At 34.1% G+C, this 22,292-nt stretch overlaps 1 pseudogene; it reads left to right on the forward strand.

Annotated features, from left to right (window-relative positions):
• The window catches only part of LOC134380886 (large ribosomal subunit protein uL24-like), a 47,480-nt pseudogene extending 39,346 nt beyond the window's left edge, over positions 1-8,134 (forward strand).
• Positions 8,135-22,292: the final 14,158 nt, after the last annotated feature.

A 22,292-nucleotide genomic window follows, 5' to 3' on the forward strand; every position in this document is an offset into this window, starting at 1 on the left:
AATAGGCTTTACTTAATCACATCAGGAAGGACATATTTTAGCCTCTGAAGGCACAGTGAGTATCACATTTCATCATCTGAAAGTTTATATTCAGCACATCTTATGCATAGAGGCCTGTGCCACAGAAAACTTCATAATGTAAAATACAAATTAAATATCAATAACTTCCCACTCGTTCTATCTTGCCTTGGACCTGATATGAGATCAGAGACCATGTATTCATAGTATACTTATTTTTAGTTCAAAAAGTAATCCAACCTATTGCAAAAATACCCACAAACCAAAACAAACAAACAAACAAACAAACAAAAAACCCCCCAAAACCCTTCAGCTGAACAGAGCTAAAAAAAAATTATTTTTATTTATTAACTAAACAACCTTTTTAAAAAAAAATTTATTTCTAGAAGCTAACTGCTAGTTACTTTACAGGAATAAGACCTGTTAAAAAGGAAGAAGCTTTTTAAAAGTCTGTTGCTTCCTGGGAGAGGTAAGTTTTTCTGGGCTCCTCCCAAAAGAAAACCTCCTACAGAGAAAATGACATTTTCAGGAAAGAAGCTTGACATTCCCAAGGTCTTATCCTATGCTTTTTTTATATGCTCCCAGGATTCTCAGGACACAAGCTGGTCTCAACCACAAGAAAGGAGCAGCACTGACACCCGCTTCTTCACTTGGTTTCAGATGTGCTAAGGAAAGGAGCAGAGACTGATTTAATTACTCTTTCCTCTTGCACAGATGCCTTCTCATTCCTTCTTTGACCACAATGTCTAAGATAAATGAAGGGCCTCAATACACTGCTTTCTTCTGGGTGATTATTTTTCTTTGTCAGAGATTTTTCTTTTCTACACAAATTAGTGTAATGACTAGATTAAAGAATAACTGTGTGTTGAATGTTTTAACAGACTTTATTTGCACAATTTGGTGATTAGAGATGAGACTATGAAGTGGTAAAGATGGACACGTGGGTATTAATTTCTCGGTAATTCTGTCTACATCAACAGTCAATTTCTATCACTAATAAGCATTAGTCTGAGAGATTTTTTGAACCAACTATTTGAGTTGGGAAAAATTCCAAAAACTAAAAAAATAAAAATTGAAGATTTTTAATGGAAAATGAGACTATTTCATACAAAGTTTTAACCCTTACTTTGCTTACAAACCAATTATTTTTGTGCAGTTTATGAATTGCTCAAGGTCAAAAATTATTAAGGCTTGTCAATTAGTTGAATGTAAGAGAAGAAAAAAGACATTATACATTTCACCTTGTAAAATCAATGAAATACTTGTTTTATTTACAGAAATTAAACACTTCGCACAAGAGTGACTGTATTCAACAAAAGTAAGTGGATGAATGAAAATGAATGAATGAAAGTTTACATACTGACTCAAATGTACTTATATGTTTAAATACTGCTTAATGATCACAAGCTAAAGAGAAAAAAATTATGGATACATCCAGAACTTTTTATCCAGAGTTTGGAATGTCATCTGTGCTTGTCCTTCAATGTCTCTGATTTGGGGGCTATTATGGTCTGTAACCACAGTGGTCTCCAAGTGTGTAAAGACCATGGTTGTGGTCACTCCAAAATTTATCTCCATACATTCACTTTACAGTGGAAATTTAAATATCAGAGGAATTTTATATAGAATAGGTTGGACAAATGCCAAAAACGTAAAACCTATTACTCAAGGGTAACATTCTTTATTACTGTTCCTGCACCCCATGAAACACAGATAAAAGTAACCAGTATCGAAGACACTCAAATACCTCAAACCAAGTGGCAAACTAACTTCCATAAAAAATTAATTCCTAAGTAGTAGATGGCAAGGTGTATTTGAAGATTCTTTGATATCTAGGAACCAAAGAACACAAAAGAGTTCCTCGTCAGTAGTCAAAGAGGATTCAAATGGTGAAATAGATAGTATAAGCTATAAATAAAATTTCAGTATTTAGAACGACAAAAAGTGTAAGGTTAAGAGTATATGAGGTTTAAAAAGAAATTTGATTTACAAGTAGAAAAAATCACAATGTTTTCCCCACAAATTAACAATAGGTGAAGATAGTAATTAGTCTATTTTTTAAATTTATTTTTGCATAATTTACATGATAAACCCAGAGCCAGAACTTGGATTGTGGCTATAAAGTAATATTTTATCTCACACTCACTAGGATAGCAATGTTTCTCAGCATTCTCAGATATTTTTATGGCATGCTTGTTACACATTGAAATAAATGGTGTTCTGTGGCCCAAAACCCAAAACAAAATTTGCTCAGAACAACTGCCTAATACTTGGGATTCAGGAAGATGAAATTATTGCTATTGACACTTGAATTTCTTTCTGAGGCTCAAAAGAAAATCTTTCTTTACCTTAATCCTCTCCATAAAACATACCCAAAAATAATCAAGGGAAAATGGAAGTCATATAGTATAAGAGCACTTTAAAGATAATATGAATCTTTCCATGAACTTTTTGAAGTACTCTCATATTTGTGGTTGAGTATTCATTTTTAGTCTACCTTTATGCATCAAGAAACAGAATAACCCAACATATCCAAACCTAAGCTTATTAAATCTCCCTATATCTTTTTTCTCCTCCTACATTTCTTCCTCCTCTTTCTACTGCATCTCCAGGCCAGTGAATCACACCAGTGAATTACACCACCCATTTTCCTTTTGAACCGTGCCCACCATTTGTCTTTCACTTCTAATCCCAAATAGTTGATTTCATCTTCTAAATAAATTTCAAATCTATCCACTTATTTCTTTTCCAACATCTCCTGGCCAGTTCAAGACAAGATCATCTTTTATATGTATTTCAGTAATAGTCTCCCCATATCCTTCAAATTTGCCCCCTTCCAGCGCATTCTCCGAACTGTACTCAAATTGACTTTTGTAAGGTGAAAACAAGGACATATCACACTCCTGCTTGAAGAAATCCTTTAATAACTCCTCATGAACTTTAGGATAAATTCTAAATCCTAATGTGGTTTGCAAAGCCCTGCATGATCTGGATTCTTCCTGATCTTCCAGCTCACCTCTGGCACCTCTTCCATCCACTCTAGATGCAGTTGTGTTGAGGAATTTCATTAAGCTTCCTCCCACTTCTGGGCCTTTGCATATCAAATCTGTTCTTTTCCTTCTTTCCTCTTCTAGAGGATATGTTATTCAATCCTTTAAATTCCATTTTATTATTAGTCATGATAAGAAGAGAGATGGTGATTATCATATATTAAACACTTGTAGATGCTTGGCACTGTACATAAATTTTTTTCTTTGTACAGATAATCCGTAAGGCAGTATCTAAATTAATAATTTAAAGATGAGGAAACTGAGATTAAATAATGTGAACTAAGTTTTTTACTACAAACCTTTGTCTTAACCATCATCTTTCCAGCCCACCGGTACCTGGAACACACTCCCATTATGGCACATCTCAAGCTTCTGTCTCCTCTTTCCTATTTGATGATTGTTCTCTGTTTCCCTTGCTAGAATCTCCTTAAATTCAAGAAGCAAATTTTATTTCTCATTGTACTCCCATCACCAGCACCCATCACAATAGCTGACACAAGAAGGCATTCATAAAATATGTATTTATGCATTGATATAATAATAAATATTCTTTTTTCTGAAGTTTACTGAGATTGTCAGAAGGAAGAAACTCTTCAATATTATTGTTTATTAACCTTTACCTATCCTACCTACCCCAAAGTCTCGAGGCATTGTGGAAAGAAAAAGAAATTTTCCTCTCCACAAAACCATTGGGAATGCCCTGCTCTTTTTACCTCACCCTTTAATTTAAAAAAATTAAAAATTGAATTTGATCCAGAGTGATCCCAAGTGCACAAAATGAGGAACACATTAAAAGTAAGCTGCTATTTGGAAATTTGTTTAAATTACAAAATAGCCAAATCTCCATAAGCTATGCTGGTACAACAAAGGCTCCTTGTTTTTTTCTGTGTCACTAGCAACTCTTGAATTATTTAGTGTAAAAGAATCCACTCACCAACTTGAACCAAATAGCCCACACTCATTGAGCAAAACCAGAAAAAACAGGGAGTAAAATTTCACCCATATTTTCAGCATATGTTATAGGAAAAATAGACCTGTACAATTTGATCATATAAGAGAAGACCAGAGATCTGTTCATAGTATTGCAAACTCTTCTCTGTTTCACTATGGGAAACGAAGCCAGTTAACCTCTTGGTGCTTTTAAAAAGTATATAATATGGTTCATTATCCCTACAAGCCTCTGATGGTATTGAGATTATAAATAAAACAATGAATTGAAAGTACTTTTAAAATTGTACAACAATTATAAAAGTTGTAAGTTTTATTTCAGTACCAATACTTTCATTCAAGTGTGGTTAATTTTAGATAGACTCATAAAGGATGCACCATTCTTCATATCATCGAAAATCTATTACTCATGTATTTGCCAATTTTCTCTATTGCCCAGTGCCACAGGCAAAAGATCTGACTGATCCGTCTCTCCAATAGATAAAAAAATTTAAGAGAGACTGAAACAAATGTAAATGTAAAATCTCCACAAAGCAAATCCTTTAAACTAGAGGTCTAATTTTACAATCAATGCATGCAAGCAAACTTTCCTGAAATATCCTTTTATTTTTTATTTGTTATTTAAAAAAATAAATAAATAAAAAGAATAACCTCCATTTTTCCAAAAATGAAGACATTTAGGTCAATATTTATACCACCTAAGCACAACATTCCAAATAGTAAGTCATGACCTCTTACAAATATGAAATAAACATGTGACAAAAATTTATTTAACTCATTAATTAAATGAAGAAATCAGTCAGATATTAGATCCAGTTTAAAGAAAATTAGAAGAACAGACAGATTGTATATAGGAATTAGAAGTGCTGAAATACACTTGCTAATAAATGTAAAAGAGTTTAATATCTTATAGGGTAAGAAAATCTGAAGCTTGGAGTCATCTTTTCTGTAGAGTATAAATCACCCTGGCCAAGAATAATTTGCATTACTCTCAGTTTCCTACAACCTAATATTTTACCACTACAGAGTTGTAAATCATTCTTGTCAAAAAAAAAAAAAAAAAAAAAAAAAAAAAGACAATCAAAGGCACATATCCTTAAAAAATCAGATAATTTCTCAAAGATCCACTAGGTAGTAACCAGCAGTTCACTGAAAGGGCACCCAGGAATCTCTTGCCCATTTCTAAGTCTGATAAATTTTCCTTGACAGTACCTAAGAAAATAAAAGAGAAAAGGTGGCTGGTAGGGACACTTTCTTCTTCAACACATTTTTATTCTTAAATACTAAAAAGCTTAAGTATAAATGATCAACAAGTTAGAAGTTTCCATTGTTACAAGATAGACCCCAAAATTCTAGGACTAGAAAATGGTTTAGTTACAAATTATTGTAAAAGTCCCTATAGTGATCACCTTTCAAACATCTGAACCAGGCCTTTCAAAGAAATATCTCATGAAATAAAGCATTCTAACATAGGACATTACCCAAAATAAAGGTTGTGCTGCTGTTGTAGTTGTTTTTTATTTATGTTACTGTTTATTTTGCATTCATCCTGCATTGCAATGTAATTTGGGCCTGGTTTTAAATCTGCTTTTTCTTGCTTCTCCTCTTCCATGTAATCTTTGGTTACATTTATACACGATCAATACTTTCACTTTTATTTGTGTTTCCAGTTACCTCAGACAGCACAATTAATTGGTCCGGCCTTCTCTCTTGCTGGAAATTGAGCTCCGTGCAGCAGGGGTGTTCTCTCATTCAATGTTATACCCCAGTATACCTGCTGAGGGGTAAGGGCTCAATAAACATCTGATAAATGAACAAATACGTTGGCTAAACTGCAGTCTGAATAGTCTGTTATGGAAAACAAGAACAGTGAACTGAATTTATTCATTCAACTTTAATTCAATAAGTATATTTAATAGTCTTAATCAAGCATTTTGTCATAATATATACATACAGTTCATGAATAAATAAACATAAAGTTAAAAATATTGAGTCAATGAACAAAATGATAACTCCATTATACAATTTTTTTTTCCAGTGAGCACAGGGATCAGCTATGATGCTCAGCAATTGAAAAAAAGTAATTGTTTTTCCAATTATTCTTCTGTATTTTTAACAGAGTAACAGTTAGCAAATAACTTGTTTATAGCATAATTCTCTAAGAAGGCCCCAAAATAAATGTATTAATGGAAAATAATGAAATGGAATCTATTTGTTAATATCTTAGGTTTTTCCTTTTTCAGAATTTAGCTAGAAAACAGCAAGAAAATACCTACATGTAGGAAAAAAGCAAGAATTTTAAAAAAATTAAACATAAAGAATGCCCTATGATCAGGACAAAGGTAGATAAATACTTCATAATTTTACATGGACTACATCACAGTTGAGAGCTTGAACTCATAATGGCAATACTTAACTCCTACAAGATTATCAGACTTAAAAGAAAAATTAACTTCATTAGATTAGTTACAAAGATTGAAAGGCAGCCTAAAATCCTAAAAACATAAATACTTGCTTTAATTGCCCTGAGTTGCCAAGAGTCTATTTACATAAAATCATCTGATTCCTTGAACATCCATTTAATCCTGTCTCAGATAAAGACCTAAATGTATATGTAACAAAGAGAAAATTTTGCTATCTTTAGTTTAAAAATATTTCTTAAATGCATGTATTATATATTCTTTCATGTTAGGAATGATTATATTACTCTTGTAAAAATGATTCATGCTCATTGTAAAGAAAAAAGTAAAACATACAATCCAGCTCTCAGAAATTAGCCTTCATTAGCACTGAAAAATCAGAATTCCAGAAATTCTCCTATACATATATATGACAGACAGATAATAAGACTTTGATCATATTATAAATGTTACTTCGTCATGAAAAACAACTGTTTTAACTTCTGGATTAAACAGAAAGGGGAAAAACTGAAGTCAAACTGGAAGAACACGAACTTAACATAAATGCTTTCACTGCAGGAGATATTTCCTACAAGGCCAAAAAAAAAAAATCCACAAAGAACAGTATTCTTATGTTTAAGGCACATCTTGGCATCCATTGGTCTGAATCCATTTTCCTAGAACACAGAGTTTCTTTTCAAGACACAAAGTCACCTGTTAATTTTAGGGAACATGGCTTTTTTATATTTTTGACTAACGCTTTTTCTGTTCCATTCATTGGGTTCTTAGCTTCTGAAATACCATTTAGCTTTTACAGGATTGTCTCTCCCCTCCACACCTGAGAAGGAAGGTGATGGAGGACGTGATGAAGACAGCAGGTGCTAGAGCCAGGCTGGCCCGGTTCAAACCCCAGCTTCTCCACTTATTCGTGAGACTTAGCCAAGCTATTTATCTTCTAAATGTCTTCAGATGACTATATATGTAAGGTACTTAAAAAGTATCTGAGACTTTGTAATCGCTAAATAATCTTATTTTATATTATTATTATACCAATGGCTATTATATCTATCTATATTATATATATCTAATATAAATAACATATATTATATATTATCATATCTATGTCTATAATATCATTATCTTTTATTCACTTTATTTTTCTAAAGTCTTTCTTCTGTATCAGTGTTGTCAGCCAGGAAAGAGCACAACCAAATTGGGTAATTTGAGGGAAATTTAAGAAAGAAACTGTTGCTTTTCCCTTTTGCAGCCATTGCCGAGGTGGTAGCAGCCAAAATAAAGTCCCCTTGTGACTTCTCACTGAATCAAGAACCATAAAAGGCATTTCAATGCACCTCCCCACATTTGCAGGAAGGTTATGTCTTCCCCTCTTTCCAAAAAGCTGAGATGGAAGTACAACATTTGATCCACGCCCATTTGAAAAGATGACGAGGTTCAGGTTATGTGAGGACACTGTACACGTCAGCAAATGGGCAAAGCAGTCCAGGATTATGGGAAGAAATGTCATCTACATTGAACAGGTGCAGCAGGAAGAGACGAATGGCACAACTGTCCACGTGGACATCCACCCCCTAGGTTATCACTTGGCTAAAACTGGACAAAGACTGAAAAAAGATCCGCGAATGGAAAGCCAAATCTTGCCAAGCAGGAAAGGAAAAGGGCAAATGTAAGAAAGAAACAATTGAGGAGATGCAGGAATAAAGTAATCTTATATACAATTTTCACTGAAAATTACTAAGATAAAAAAAAGAAAGAAAGAAAGTGTTTATAAAAGTGTGGGAAGATTGTAGGAAAACCACAAGGGATAGTGCAGGAACAGGGAGTTATTACCTGCCCTAGACCTGAAGTTGTGAAGTATGAAAGTCATTATAGGGACTCCAAGAGAAGACAGAGAGAGAGAGAAAGGAAGATGGAGAGAGGAGAATGAGAGAAAGAGAGAGAGAGGAGAGAGAGAGAGAGAACCTATGGTTTGAGGAAGGGAGGCAGCAAGCCCACTCTGATCCTATGAGGAGTTAGCCGGGAAGAAAAATACACAGACCATCATCTTCTTCCTCCCTGCAGTCTCCTGCAGCTACTTCCCTTTAGGTGAACACAACCGGAAGTGCCAGGAGAAGGACACCCCTTAATGTATGTAGCTTATTGGTTGGCCACCGGGCATTCAGTGCAATGAAAGCCAAATGGAAAAGATCTGGTGCAGTGAGCATTTTATTTTCTGTCACGTCTCCTCCATCCTTTGCTATTTCTAGTTTACTAGTTCTGTGTTGGTGCTGTTTTCTTGACTCTGCCACCTGCCTTTTTATCCCATGTAGTTGTTTTGTTATCTAGTCTCTGATCTTAAGATTTATCATGATGTGGAATATGCATAAAGCAAATGTACTTCACAGGGCTTGGTTTTCCAAAGCCTTGCAGTTTCAAATATTGACCTTGCAAAGGACAGGACGTTTTCCCCAGGCTATAGTCTCTGCTGTAAGACAAAGAATTGTAACACAGCAAGGTTGCTGGCTGAAAGACAGATAGGTTACTGACTGATATGTAAAGATACTGGGAAATTGCTGTAAGAAGAGAATGTTTGCTAAGATCAAGCTTTTGTTGGTGGATCAACTTAACTTCTTGAAAATCACATTATAGAATGTCACCTTGCTTGTCTTACTGAATGTTACCAGCTTCTATTGTTAAAATTGTTTTTTGTTTGTTTGTTTGTTTGTTTGTGACCGGTAAGGGGATCGCAACCCTTGGCTTGGTGTCACCCGCACCACGCTCAGTCAGTGAGCGTACCGGCCATCCCTATATAGGATCCGAACCTGAGGCAGGAGCGCCACCGCGCCCCCAAGCGCCACACTCTCCCGAGTGTGCCACGGGGCCGGCCCAATTGTTCAAATTGTTATACTATACTTAGAAAAAAACCCCACGTATGTTCTCTTCCTGTAACTTCCTGGTCTAGAGAATAAATGTGGGAAGAGAACCCCAATTCGTGGTTAATTTCCCAAATGGAAGGAATGCCTCTATCTTGAACATTCTGGGAAATTAACCCCTTTTCAGGGCTTCTCACTGCTCAAAAGAGATGGGCTTTAAGTAATCTTTGGCAGCTCCATCACCCAGGGGAAAAGGGGTGACAAATCCATGGGAGGCAAAGCAACATTATATTCATATTTTTTGATCTTGCATTCATATCTTTGATCTTATATTTTATTAAATTTATGTTGTCATTGAAATATTTTATAATGGTAGGGAGCTTTTAAAGAAATATGTTGCTTCGGTTGCCTTTTATTTAGAAAGTTCTACACTCTTCTTTTGCATATTGATTTTGTTTGTTTGTTTTATGTTTTCCACACTTATACTATTTATTTTCATCTTAGTCATGCTTACTATGAGATCCTTTGTCAAAATTTCTGCTTGTCCTGATATAGTATAGTTCAGTTCTCTTTGACAGTCCCATGGCCACAATTGGAGTATTGTATTCTATAGTTCTGGGAAATATTTGCCACAGGCACACTTGGGAGAGTTCATAAAAAGGAAGAGAGCATTTCTTGGCATAAGCTTAGTTTCAGGTATGTTGAGACAGAGAGGACACTCCTTTTATGTAGGTTGCTTGAGGTACCACACAAGTAGGAAGAACTCAACAAATATTTGCTGATTGACTGAAGCTCAAAACTTAAACTCCTATAACTTTATGGATCCTAAAACTCAAAATAAATTGATTACATTTTTCAAGTCACTGGAAAATATTTACATTTCACATAGCCTTGTTTTCATGTGACACAGAATCCACTCTGCTCAACTGCTACTATTGGAAATTTTTGTGGCCCTGGGCATGCTTGCCACTTCCTATTTATCATAGTAACCAAATAAACCTGTTCCCTGAAGTTTATAGAGAGGTACAGGCTGTATTCAGGGGAGAGAGACAGAGAAGATGGTGATAGTGGTTATTAATAATAATTAATTATTTATACAGTGCTGACAGTGGGCTTACTGATGAAGGAGACTCCTCTCTGCCTGGAGGACTGAATCCTAAGTGAGAGAAGCAATTCAGACATGAATTGGCCTTGCTAAGCAGGAGGTCGCAGCTGACAATTTCAGAACTTCTTTGGCATAAGTTTCACTTTTTAAAGTTATTGGAAGTGTATTCTATACTGGTCACAAATGGCCTTCCAATAATGCACAAGTTTAGGTACAGTGTGTGTATGTATACATATATATGCTCTTATCCAAGTGTGTGTGTGTATGTGTGTGTGTATATCTATATCTATATCTATATCTACCTATCTATCTATCTATCTATCTATCTATCTATCTATCTATCTATCTATCTATATATATATACTGTCTTATCAAAAAACAACTTGAAATGTGAATAACAATCTTAAATTATACAATTGTTTTGACTGGAGTGTCAAAGCTGAAGTTTGATTACTATTTTTTCTTTCTTACTCACTTGACTTCATTTTTATCTGAAATGGTGTTCATTAAATGCATTTTATAAGATCAAAGTGAATGCTGGCCCTAGACAGGCTGAAAATAATATTCCAGCATGTTTTTATCAACAATTTCTGCCCCGATGATTTATGACAGGAAATTTAGAAGCCATGGCCTCCCAGAGCCTTTGGAGACAACAGGACTCTTCTAGGAAAGCACAGGGACTAGAGAATTTAGCTTTCTTAGGAAATCCTCTTTAGGTCTGAACTATTGTTCATTTCAGTTATTCCTGAATAAATGGTTCTTATTGGCATTTTAGAATTTGGAGAGGAGGAGTGGGATGGGTAGAGGCAATACAAGAGGAGGCAGCCGTCAGTCCCAACTCTCGTTTATTCCCCTGGAGTAGATTGGAAATGTGCAGAGAGGTCTTTAAAAATTCCCATCCAGTTAGGAAAGCTCTGGTCCCCTAAACTGAAACCAAGACCCTATTCTATGGTTGTTTTTTTCTGTCTTCTTGGTCCAAATATATTCTTTAAAAATACTTCAATTACTGTTGGGAATTGTTAAAGAATTGAAATGAGAAATGTGACTTTTGAAAAGAATACCTGACTAGAAGATGCATCTTCAGGCAACAACAAAATAAATAGACTGATAATAATGCAAGCTAGGGCATTCAGAATGGCTGCTGACAACTTGCTGCATTCTTCTGATTTGCTACGTTTCTTTTCTCTTGCATGAAGAGGGGATAAACTTCTTGATCATCAAGAATGCTTAGACTATTGGCTGAAGAGAGTCATATCTAAGCTACGTCCTACAAAGTCAGATATAACTATGGGGCTCAAAATGTTTCAAAGCTGCTGATTGTTTTGATTATCCATGAGGTGTAGCCATTTCAAGAACATAATTCTAGAAACATAAAAACCACACCTCAATTTCTTCCCCTCTGCTATGCTATTTACATGTCACCCTACCTCATCTCTGCTTCTTGTCACCTGGGAACTAAATTGATTAAATCTTGTTGGATTGTCTGGGTGAGCTATCACCAACAAACATCAAAGCATCTCTGCTGTATAATTTGTTCAAAGCTAAGCCTAGCTGTCTCTGCTTTATATCTCAAGCCTGTTACAGCATCAACTCTCTGTCTGACTAATCATGACTGCTCATTTCCTTTGCCAACTCTTGCCCTAGCCAGTGGGAAATTCACCAGCAAAAATAACTTCATTTTTGACATGTTAACAGGCAATAAGTGGATTTTATGAAAATATCTGAACAGTACTTTCAAGAGGGCCACATTCTTGATATAAGTGACAAAGATTTAAACATGAAACCTCTGCTGTATGTGCACCTATGTGGTATATGTATGTTTTTGAGTGTGTATGTATATCCTCATATACATGCAGTAGTATAAATATATATGTATACATAAGCTGATGTAGTCACATACAGTTATCTATTCCTCCTCTGATGCTAAAATCATATAGTGTCTACATCAATGAACTTCCTTGTTAAAAAGTATTCAAGGACTCCAGCCCCCATTACAAGAAAATGTAATACAGATTCCTCTTAGGAACGTAACGACATGATCAGTTCAGAAAAATATCTGTGATACTTAATAATTGCAAAATATGTAAATTTTACCATATTGTTGAGAATAGAGAGGTTTTTTTTCTAATCCATAAGCAATTGCATATTTTTCTAAGTCTCATTTATCCACATTAATATACTATTATAACTTTTGAAATAACTAAAGGGTAAAGAAGAGTAATTCTTGGCTACCAAAAGATAATTTTAAAGAACATTTTAACCTCATCAAATGGACAAGACTTGGCTATAGTTTTAAAATAGCAAAAGTTACATAAAACTGACCTTGGAAAAATTATGTTTTCAAATGGCATGAAGATCTTCTATTGGACATTGTAACTTAGTGAGAGATTTTCCCACTGAGAGATTTTCCTAATCAAAATGTAGCTGCAGAGTTTATCAACAATAGATAAAGGTTTGGGGCTGGCACTGAAATATTTAAGGCATTGATTAATAATATAGGTATAAAATAATGTAGACTATTTTCACCATCCTAGAAATTTTTCTCTTTTCTCAGTTATTTTTCAACTCCCCAGCAGAACCACTTGTCCTTTTTTTCATGACAAGTTAGTTTTGTGTTCAACTTCTTTTGTTCGGCATAATGTCTGTAAGTTTATTCAAATTGTTACATATATCAGTAATTATTTTTATTGCTGAGAAGTATAACATAATATGAATGTACCACAATGTATTTATCCACTCGCCTGTTCATGATATTTGGATTGGTTCTAGATTTTAGCTAATAAAACTGAATATGTCATATATATTTTTGTGAAGGTCTTTTTGTGGATCTGTATGTTTATTTCTCTACTGTAAATGCTTCAAAGTGGGGTTACTGGAGCATAAGGGAGTTACATGTTTGAAATAATAAGAAATTGACAAACTGTTTTCCAGAGCGACTTTGCTCCAATTGCTCCAGATCCTCACCGACATTTGGTATTATGTCTTTTTTAATTTACCCATTCTAAGGGTGTAGAGGTATCTCATTCTGGCTTTAGCTTGTATTTCACTGATTACTAATGATGTTGAGCAAATTTTTAAGTGTCCATTAGTCATTTATATATCTTTTATAAAGTATCTGTCCAAGCCTCTGTGCATTTTTATGATGTTATCTTTTTACTATTGAGTCGTAAGCATTCTCTATATAATCTAAATACACATTCTTTGTCAGACGTATGTATTGTGAATATTTCCTCATCCTTTGGCTTGCTTTTTCATTTCTTAATGGTGTCCTTTGATGACCAAATTTTTAAAATTTTATGAAGTACAATTTATCACTTTTTTGCTGTCCTGCCAAGAAATTATTTTCCATTCCAAGGTCATAAAGATACTCACTTATGTTTTTTTTCTAGAAAATTGATATTTTAGCTTTTAAGTTTAAGATTGTGAAAATTGTGTTTCAACTTTGTTGTAATTTTTAAAATACGTAAACTGAGCAAAAGAAGGCTTTTCTTCTCTGAAATGCACAAATGGAATGACAGTGGTTAAGACTGTTTATGTGAAGTTTGGGAACATTAAAGACAATTTCATACGCAGGAAGTCCATGTTGTGAAAATCCGTCTTTATCGGACACCAAAAATTATTATATAATGGACACTATTTCGGTGTCTTTTTATTCTGTTCTATTTTGATGAAAGTTAGTGGATGATTCAAAGCCAGAAATATTGGATGTGCTTCTTGGTTTTGTTAAAAGCATCCTCTATGGCATTGCCCAAGACCTTTCATCTCAATTAGCACAAGGATGGCTTTTCATTCACTCAGTATTCAGTATTATAGAAGAAATCAATTAAATTCAGTGTAGAAGAATTTACTGGCTAGCTAACCATCCCCACATTCCTGCCCCAGCATAGTCACTTAAAATGGTACAGCAGCATTTACACACACATTATATTATTTCAGCCACATAGCTGTCCTATAAAAAAAGTAGTGCTACTATCACCATTTTGTAGAGGAAGAAATAGAATTCTTCTGAAAGGTAAGTTACTAAAAGCTTTAAGAGGTTGGTGGTATAACGTTAAAAAATTAGTAAATGATGAAGAAAAGACGCTCACATCTGTCAACACCATCATGCTCTTTCCCTGTACTAGGGAGCATAAATCCATTTAAATTCATATATGAAGAACTGATGTTTCTGCCTTCACCCATTATGGTGGAGGGGTGGAACTAATCAACATTCATCACTGCAGTAGACAACTGTGTTGCATTACAACAACATTTGTATTTACAAATGCATTAATGCAGCTGGTGTTTGAGTATTTACTATATATAGCATTCTTCTAAATAGTACACAGAGAATATGAAAGAGTATAAGACATAACCCTGACCTTCATAGATTTTTCCATACAGAAATAACTATAATATCAGAAATACATAAGTTGTACAATATGATCAAATAAATTAGAATTGTAATAATTCAAACAAGAGAAAGTTTTCTTCTGAATGACATAGGCTATGTAATTTAGATAACTGAGAGATTTGCCTTACACTGCTTAGCCTTGCTTCAAAGACTCCTTTCACATCCCATAAAAACTGAACAACGTTTTCATCTGTTGAACTATTTGCTACAAAAACTTAAATCTAATAACACACCACAATTTTAATCCTTTCTCACTTCCATAGCACTGACATATGGAAGTTTGTAAACAGTTCAGGTTATTGGCTTTGCTATAGTTGTCAAAAAATATTGGTGAAGAAGGGAATTATAAAAAAACAGATTTTAAAAGAGACTTTTCAAGACAGAAAGTGTGGCAACGTGTAGAGGCTAAGAGAATTGTTTTAGTTACTTACTGTGTGACCTTTAGCAAGGAACTCTCCCCAATTTCTTCCTCAGTAAAATGTTCAACATAATGCCTGATCTGCACCATTAGTGTAAGAATTATAGACAGTATATATAAAGTGACTGGCACATAATAATTTCTCAGTTCATGATAGCTATTAACACAAAATTACTCAATTTAAACTTTAAAATTATGGCCTCAGATGATTAATGAATATATTCTTGTAACAATTATTTGCTTTGCAGCACTGCATACAAATAGTTTTGGTAATTATTACTTGAGGATACAAAATAATAAGATTAGTATCCCTTTCCTATTCCCATCACCAGCCAAAGATGGAGAATGAGTTGGAAGAATGGACAAACAGACAGAAATTACTGAATTATAAGGCAATGAGTGAAAAAGAGTAGAATATTACCAGGAATGGACTGAGGGCAGAATCAGCCAACTACATATTTCTGAAACTGGGCAACAATTCTGCAAATCAGATCAAAACATGGTGCCAAAAGATATTTCTAAATTAAAAGTTAGATTGGCAAGACATGATTACTAAACTCCCCAAATTTGTCCTTCACCTGCCATAATATGTAAGTTCCCAAAGGGGAAAAGATCCACAGAGCATAAAGCAAAGTGCAGGACTACCATATTACTAGCTAGAGGTACAGCCTCAAACCTAGTTTTCCTTGGTTCTGAAAGAGTACCATTCTGTGTAAATTTTCTGGGACTTAATTTTTTTCACACATCAAGTTTCTAAAATTTATCCATGATTATAGAAAAGTAGATCAATCATTTTCACTGCTGTATAATATTCCATTGTGTGAATGCACTAAAATGTAATTATTCTGTTTATGAGTATTTGGGTTGCTTCTATTGTTTGTTATCATAACGGAGATGCTAGGAACATCTTCTGTTGTGTCTTGGTACATATGAGGGTACTTCAGAACTTTTGTGGAAAATAGAATTTAAAAATAATATAGATCTTTCTATGAATTTCTTCTAGAAATGTGTCTAGAAGTGAAACCCCTGGGTAAGTTATAAAATGTAGTGAATGCAGATACTCAACTTTAAAAATTAAATTCAAATTGTTTTCCAAATGTGTCATACTAATTTACAACCTACCAGCAATGTAAAAGATCCATATCTTCTCAACATTTGATAATTTCATATTTCTTAACTTTTGGTATTTGAAAGAGTGTTAAATGCCATCTCACTATGATTTTTATTTTTATTTCACTGATAATTAGTAAGATGAAGGTTCTCTTATTTGTTTTTCTTTATTTTTTCTTTGGTGAATATCCTATTCACATATCTTCTGCATATTTTTCTATGTTATTGTTTGTCTTTTACTTATTGATTTGTAAGAGTTCTTTATAGATTACTGACACCAATCCTTTGGTGTGTAAATGTTGCAAATATCTATTCCTAAATTGTGGTTTCTTTTCTCTCTTTCTTTAGGTGTTGTCTGTCAAACTAAATTTCTTGGTTTTATTATAGTTCAATTTATCATTTTACTTCTTTTATGCCTACAGATTTTTGCCTTAGTTAAGAAAGCATTCCCTATACATAGGTTATGAGATATTCCAACTGTTATTTTTCTTTCTAAAAGCATTCAAATGATGCTTTTGATACTTAAGTTTTTAATATATTTTGTGGTTTTAATTTTGTATTGATCTGAGACAAGGATCCACATTCTTTTTTTCCACATGGATAATCATTTTTTAGCTCCATTTATTAAACAGTACCTCCTTTTCCAGTGACTTTTTTATGCTACTTCTGTTGCATATCAAAATTTCATATAGATGTAGCTCTGTTTCTCAAAAACTGGTCAGTTTTCTGACCCCTTCACTAATTCTATACTATCTTAGTTGCTATATTGTTATGATAATCTTTACATCTGTCAGAAGTTTTCTGTCTTTCTCCCTGCTCTTGAGACGTGTTCAGATTATTTTTGGTCCTTTCCTCTTCCACAGATACAGTCATCCCTCAGTATTTTCAGGAAGTCCTACACGCTTGAATCCCTGATATAAAATGGCATAGTATTTGCATACAACCTACATACATCCTCCCATATATGTTAAATCATCTCTAGTTACTTGTAATATCTAATACAATGTAAATGCTTTGTAAATAGTTGTTGTACTGTATTTTTATTTGTATTATTTTTTATTGTATTGTTATTTTTATTGGGTTTTTTTCCAAATATTTTTGATCTGTGATTGGTTGAATCTGTGCATGTGGAACCTGTGGATACCTAGGGCCAACTATATTTTAAAATCAATTAGTCAAGTTTCTTAGCTTTATTCAATGTTTTCAATTTTATTAGAATTTTTATTGTAGTTGTACTTAATCTCTAAATTATTTAGGGAGAATTAATATCTCCATAATGTTAAGTCTACCTATCCATTGATAAGAGGTCATAATTTAGAATTAATTTACGTTTTTTTGTAAAGTTGTATTTATGCATCTTTTGTTAGATTTACTACTGTGCACTTGTGTTAGCTTGCTAGGACTGCCATAACAAAATACCAGAGACCAGATGGCTTAAACAGCAGATATTTAATTTCCCACAGTTCTGAAGGTTAAAAGTTCAAGACTCAGGTGTCAGCAAAGTTGGTTTCTATCTGAGGCCTCTCTCCTTGACTTATAAACAGTCACCTTCTCCCTTTGTCTTCATGTGGCCTTTTCTTCAATGTGTGTCTGTGTCATAGTCTCCTGCTCTTAAAGGACATCAGTCACATTGGATTAAGGCCCACCCGTATGACCTCATTGAACCTTAATTCTTTAGAGTCTCTATCTGTCACCACTCACAGAATGATGGAGACACGAAGATTACTCAGAGACCAAGGGTTAAGAGCAATAAGAAGCCCGAAGGGACTTTATCAAGACTCCTCCTTTTAGGAAGGAGAAGCAAGGTGCAGCCCCAAGTCGGTTTTTGCTTCAGTTTTTATTGTAAAGACAAGGAAGTTGCAGTAGAAGAACAAATGGTTAGTCAATCATAATAAGAACATAATGAAACTGGCTACGTAACAATCTTCATCCAAGCATGCATGGCTCAAAATAGTTTAAACAATGTACCATCAAAAAAGTCATAAATCTAAGCTATGTGACATGCAAAAGAAACAATAAGATAATCATTAAAGTGCCTGACTTCTTAAGAAACTCAAACAGCTTAAAGCAAAATGTGGAACGACCCCCATGTACTTGGAAATCTTAACTCATATATTTTCCCATCATTGAGGTTTCACTATATTAAGAGTTATTGCCCTCAGAACAATCTGTTCTGCCTCAGTTCTCTTGTCCACATTAAAGGTTATAATCCTGTGTGAGTTTCCTGGTCTTTTTCAATCTCAGCATTCTTACATTCTTTCCTATAAGGTTGGGCTTTTGCCCCATATCTGTAGGCTTTTGCCTCCTAACTAAGGACTTTTGTCCCGTGAGATTTTAACTGCATACCCTATCTAATAGTGAAACATTAAAATCAAACATTTAACCCTCTACACCTATCTCCAAATGCAGTCACAATCTGAGATACTGAGGGTTAGGCCTTTAACATATGAATTGTGGGGTAGCATAGTTCAACCCATAAGAGCACTGAATATGCTTTACTGTTTTGTTATTTTAAAATCATATATTTAAAAAATTATTTTTGTAATTGTTGTTGTTGTACATTGATCTTTTAACCAGTCTTGTTGTCACACTCCCCTATTTTTCTAAAAGTATCCATTTCATTTAATTTCTTCTTCTCTGAGAAAAAAGCTTGCTGTTTTCTCAGCATTGGCTACAGGTTAATGCAATGTCAAATAAAAAGTGGTGATTGTGTACATTCTCATATTTTTGCTGACTCTTAAAAAGAATGCTTTCATCTCCTCCTCATTTAGCATGATTTTTTTATAGCTTTTTTATAGATGTCCTTTGTCGGGTTAAAGAATTTCCTGTTACTGGTTTCTTAACATACTGGTTTCTTTTCCTGTTACTAAGAGTTCTTAACATAAACTGGCATTTGGTTTTATCCAAAGAAACAGTAAAAGATGTTTTATGCTCATTGTTAACTTGCCATTTATTTATGTTTTCTCCTTTAGTCCACCTGTCCAGATTACCTGGCTAACTTGGCAGAATTAAACTAACTGGCTGCAAAAAGCATATTGTCAGCCTTCACATATGTAACTTATCCAGCTGAAAAGGAAAAGATTGAAGGAAAAGGTATATGTTTATGCTTTTCCTAATGAAACAGCAGCCTTGTAAACTAAAGAGTAAATAAAAAGCTGAAGTAACTCAGACTCTTCAAAAGACATATTATCATTCTATGAAGCTGTGCAGTATAATGGTTTAGGAATATGAGTTCTGTGATCTGAAAGCCCCTCTTCACTACTTATTAGCTGTGGACCTTAGGAAATTTATCTCATCCTTCTATGCCCCCATTTCCTCATATGTACAATATCAGTTATAATAATACAAGCATGTACCTCATAGGTTATTTCAGAACTGAGTCAAAACCCTGAAAAATGCTTAGAGCAGCACCCGATATATAAGTGCTCAGTAAATGTTGGTCACCATTATTTTTCTTGTTGTATAATATGCAAGAATGAGTCCAAATCAATAGTACACCACCTTGCACATGTGTCCATTTGCACTTATTTCCACCAAAAATATTCTTATGTTCTTGCTACCACTGACATGATGATCTCTTTGAGGGCTGGACACAGTGCTAGTGAAGTAAGATTGTGTTATCAGAACTGTAAGGAGACAAACTGTTCCTGGATTACAATTGCTACCTGCAGACACTTGACTTTCTGATGACTATTCATTGTCATGTGAAGTGAAAAGAAAGGGTGGCTTAACTCAAACCCATTACGTTACTGTTGACAGGAATGTCTCTACACTGCACATCAACATATTGTCTCAGCACAACCTGATGTTTTGAGGGGTTATCAGTTACTCAGTCTGGGGCAGGTCCCGGCAGAAGATAGTCTGGTTGTTCTCCCAGGCGCAGTTTCTTAGGAGATGTTAAAGTCTCCAAGAAAATGCAATTGGCTCTCAGTATGTGAAGAAATCAGTGACAGATGAATAGTTACTTAAAAAGAAAATCAGATGTTTTTCCTCCTTTACAGTTTATAAGTACATTTTAGAACCCTAAAACAAAAAAAGAAAAAGAAGAGTAAAAATGTTCATTTCCCAGAGTGTAATTTTTTTCAGGCATTGAGCCTACAGACCTGCAACAATTTACAACTGAATTAATGTCTTTAATGTGTGAACTTGAGGCATCTAAAGACATAACACATTCTCCAGATAAATGTCCTCAGAGACAGGCGTGTCATTTGGAAGACTTTCTCCATGAATAATGTTACTGACACATGCCTTGACAAAGTCTGTCAGATGTTTACATTTTCAAGTGGAAGAGAAAACCATCTGGTACCCACAGCAAATGATCTAAGATCACTACAAGAAGAAACCCAGTATTTTACTCTAACTGAAACTTAGGTAAAGTCAAAGAAAAAAGGTAAACCTTTGATCACTAGAGTATTTTCCACTCTAGTTATCCAACATAATTTTGATAGGGAGAAATGTTCTCTCAGGCATGAAATAATGTATTGATTATTATTGGGGTAATTTAAGACAGACAACCATTTTCAGTAGTCTATGGAGTAGGTAACACAGAAACCTGACTTAATCTAGAGGCAGGTACTTGAAGTGAATGTGAAGACTTAGACATTCATTGATCAAGAACTATGGGTGTAGGTACAGGGTCAAGGATTAGGGACAAAAAGATTATGGTCCTTCACTTAGAGATCTTGTAATGCAGTAGAGAAAATACACAAAAAGAACATTATAAGCAATGCTATAAGACATGGAAAAGCTCTACACAGAGGAGAATAAAGGGAAGGAACACTCTGGGATGTTCAAAGACAAAAGCAAAGACTCAACTCACATAGTACAGAATGGTTAGTAAATTTTCACAATAATAGCTCTTAAAAGGTTATACCACTTTTCAGATTCCTTTATTTTTGTCATAATGAATTTTTCATCCAAAAACACACTAAATAAATATACTCTAAGAAATAATAGTTTAAATTATAGTTTCAGGCAAAGATACATATGTTCACTCATTATAAATATCTGTAGTCAGAGACTATGATAATAGACCAAATTTGAATTGTGTACCATATTTAGAAGAACTCAAAACATTTTTCTTTGGTTGATTTCATGGATGCAGAGGATTCAATGTAAGTTGAGCGAGTGGGATGAAAAATTTAGATTTTCTGTGACGCTTCATAGTAAATGTGCATATGCACTTTTTCCATAGGCTTCAAAGCACTCTTCTGTTTAGCTTTTATTTTGCCCTAAATGTGTTTTTTCTGTGCTGCAACTGTCTTAAAGTGCGGTTTGAGAGCAAGATAACTATGATCCTCATTAAGTTTGAAAAACTGATGAGGAAGCAGTGTAGAAAAACTAATCTAAATTCAAAAATGACTCCCTCATGCCCTTTCACCCCCAACATTCACCATCATGTGTCTTCATCATTTAGCACATACAATAAATTTTTAATGCATTGTATTTTACATACAAAGCGTCTTCCAAAAGCTCATGCATATATCTTTAGTTCCATTTTTCCATGAACTTTTTGATGTACTCTCTTACAATCCACATTTTTTTACTCGCAAACTTACGTTTTGTTTATAAGTACTTCCTTTTATTGTTTTATTGCTTAATTTTTCTCTCTGTGAAAATTGTCTGGATATCTTGTGTTTGGATAGAATGCATCAAAATGTTTTCCATTCACAATAAAGGCATTTTTTAGAATTTAACAATTTTTCACTTAGCAGCATTGTTTTCAGGAAAAAAAATAAAGTTGTTAAGTAAAGAATAAGTGTACATGCCTGAGTTAAGTGTTAGAATGTTCTTAGGAGTAAATCAGACAAATAGAGAATTCAGACATATGTGGAGAAGTAAAGGATGAAGAGACAATTTAAGGGAGTGGGGTTAGCTCAGGTAAACATGGGGGTAAAGAATGAATATGTTTTTAAAAAGAGAGGGGAAAATTTGATCATTATACCTGAGAGTATAATTTCACAGTTTCAAGTATTAAATAT

This window comes from Cynocephalus volans, chromosome 6, assembly GCF_027409185.1.
Source record: "Cynocephalus volans isolate mCynVol1 chromosome 6, mCynVol1.pri, whole genome shotgun sequence".
Taxonomy (NCBI): Eukaryota; Metazoa; Chordata; class Mammalia; order Dermoptera; family Cynocephalidae; genus Cynocephalus; species Cynocephalus volans.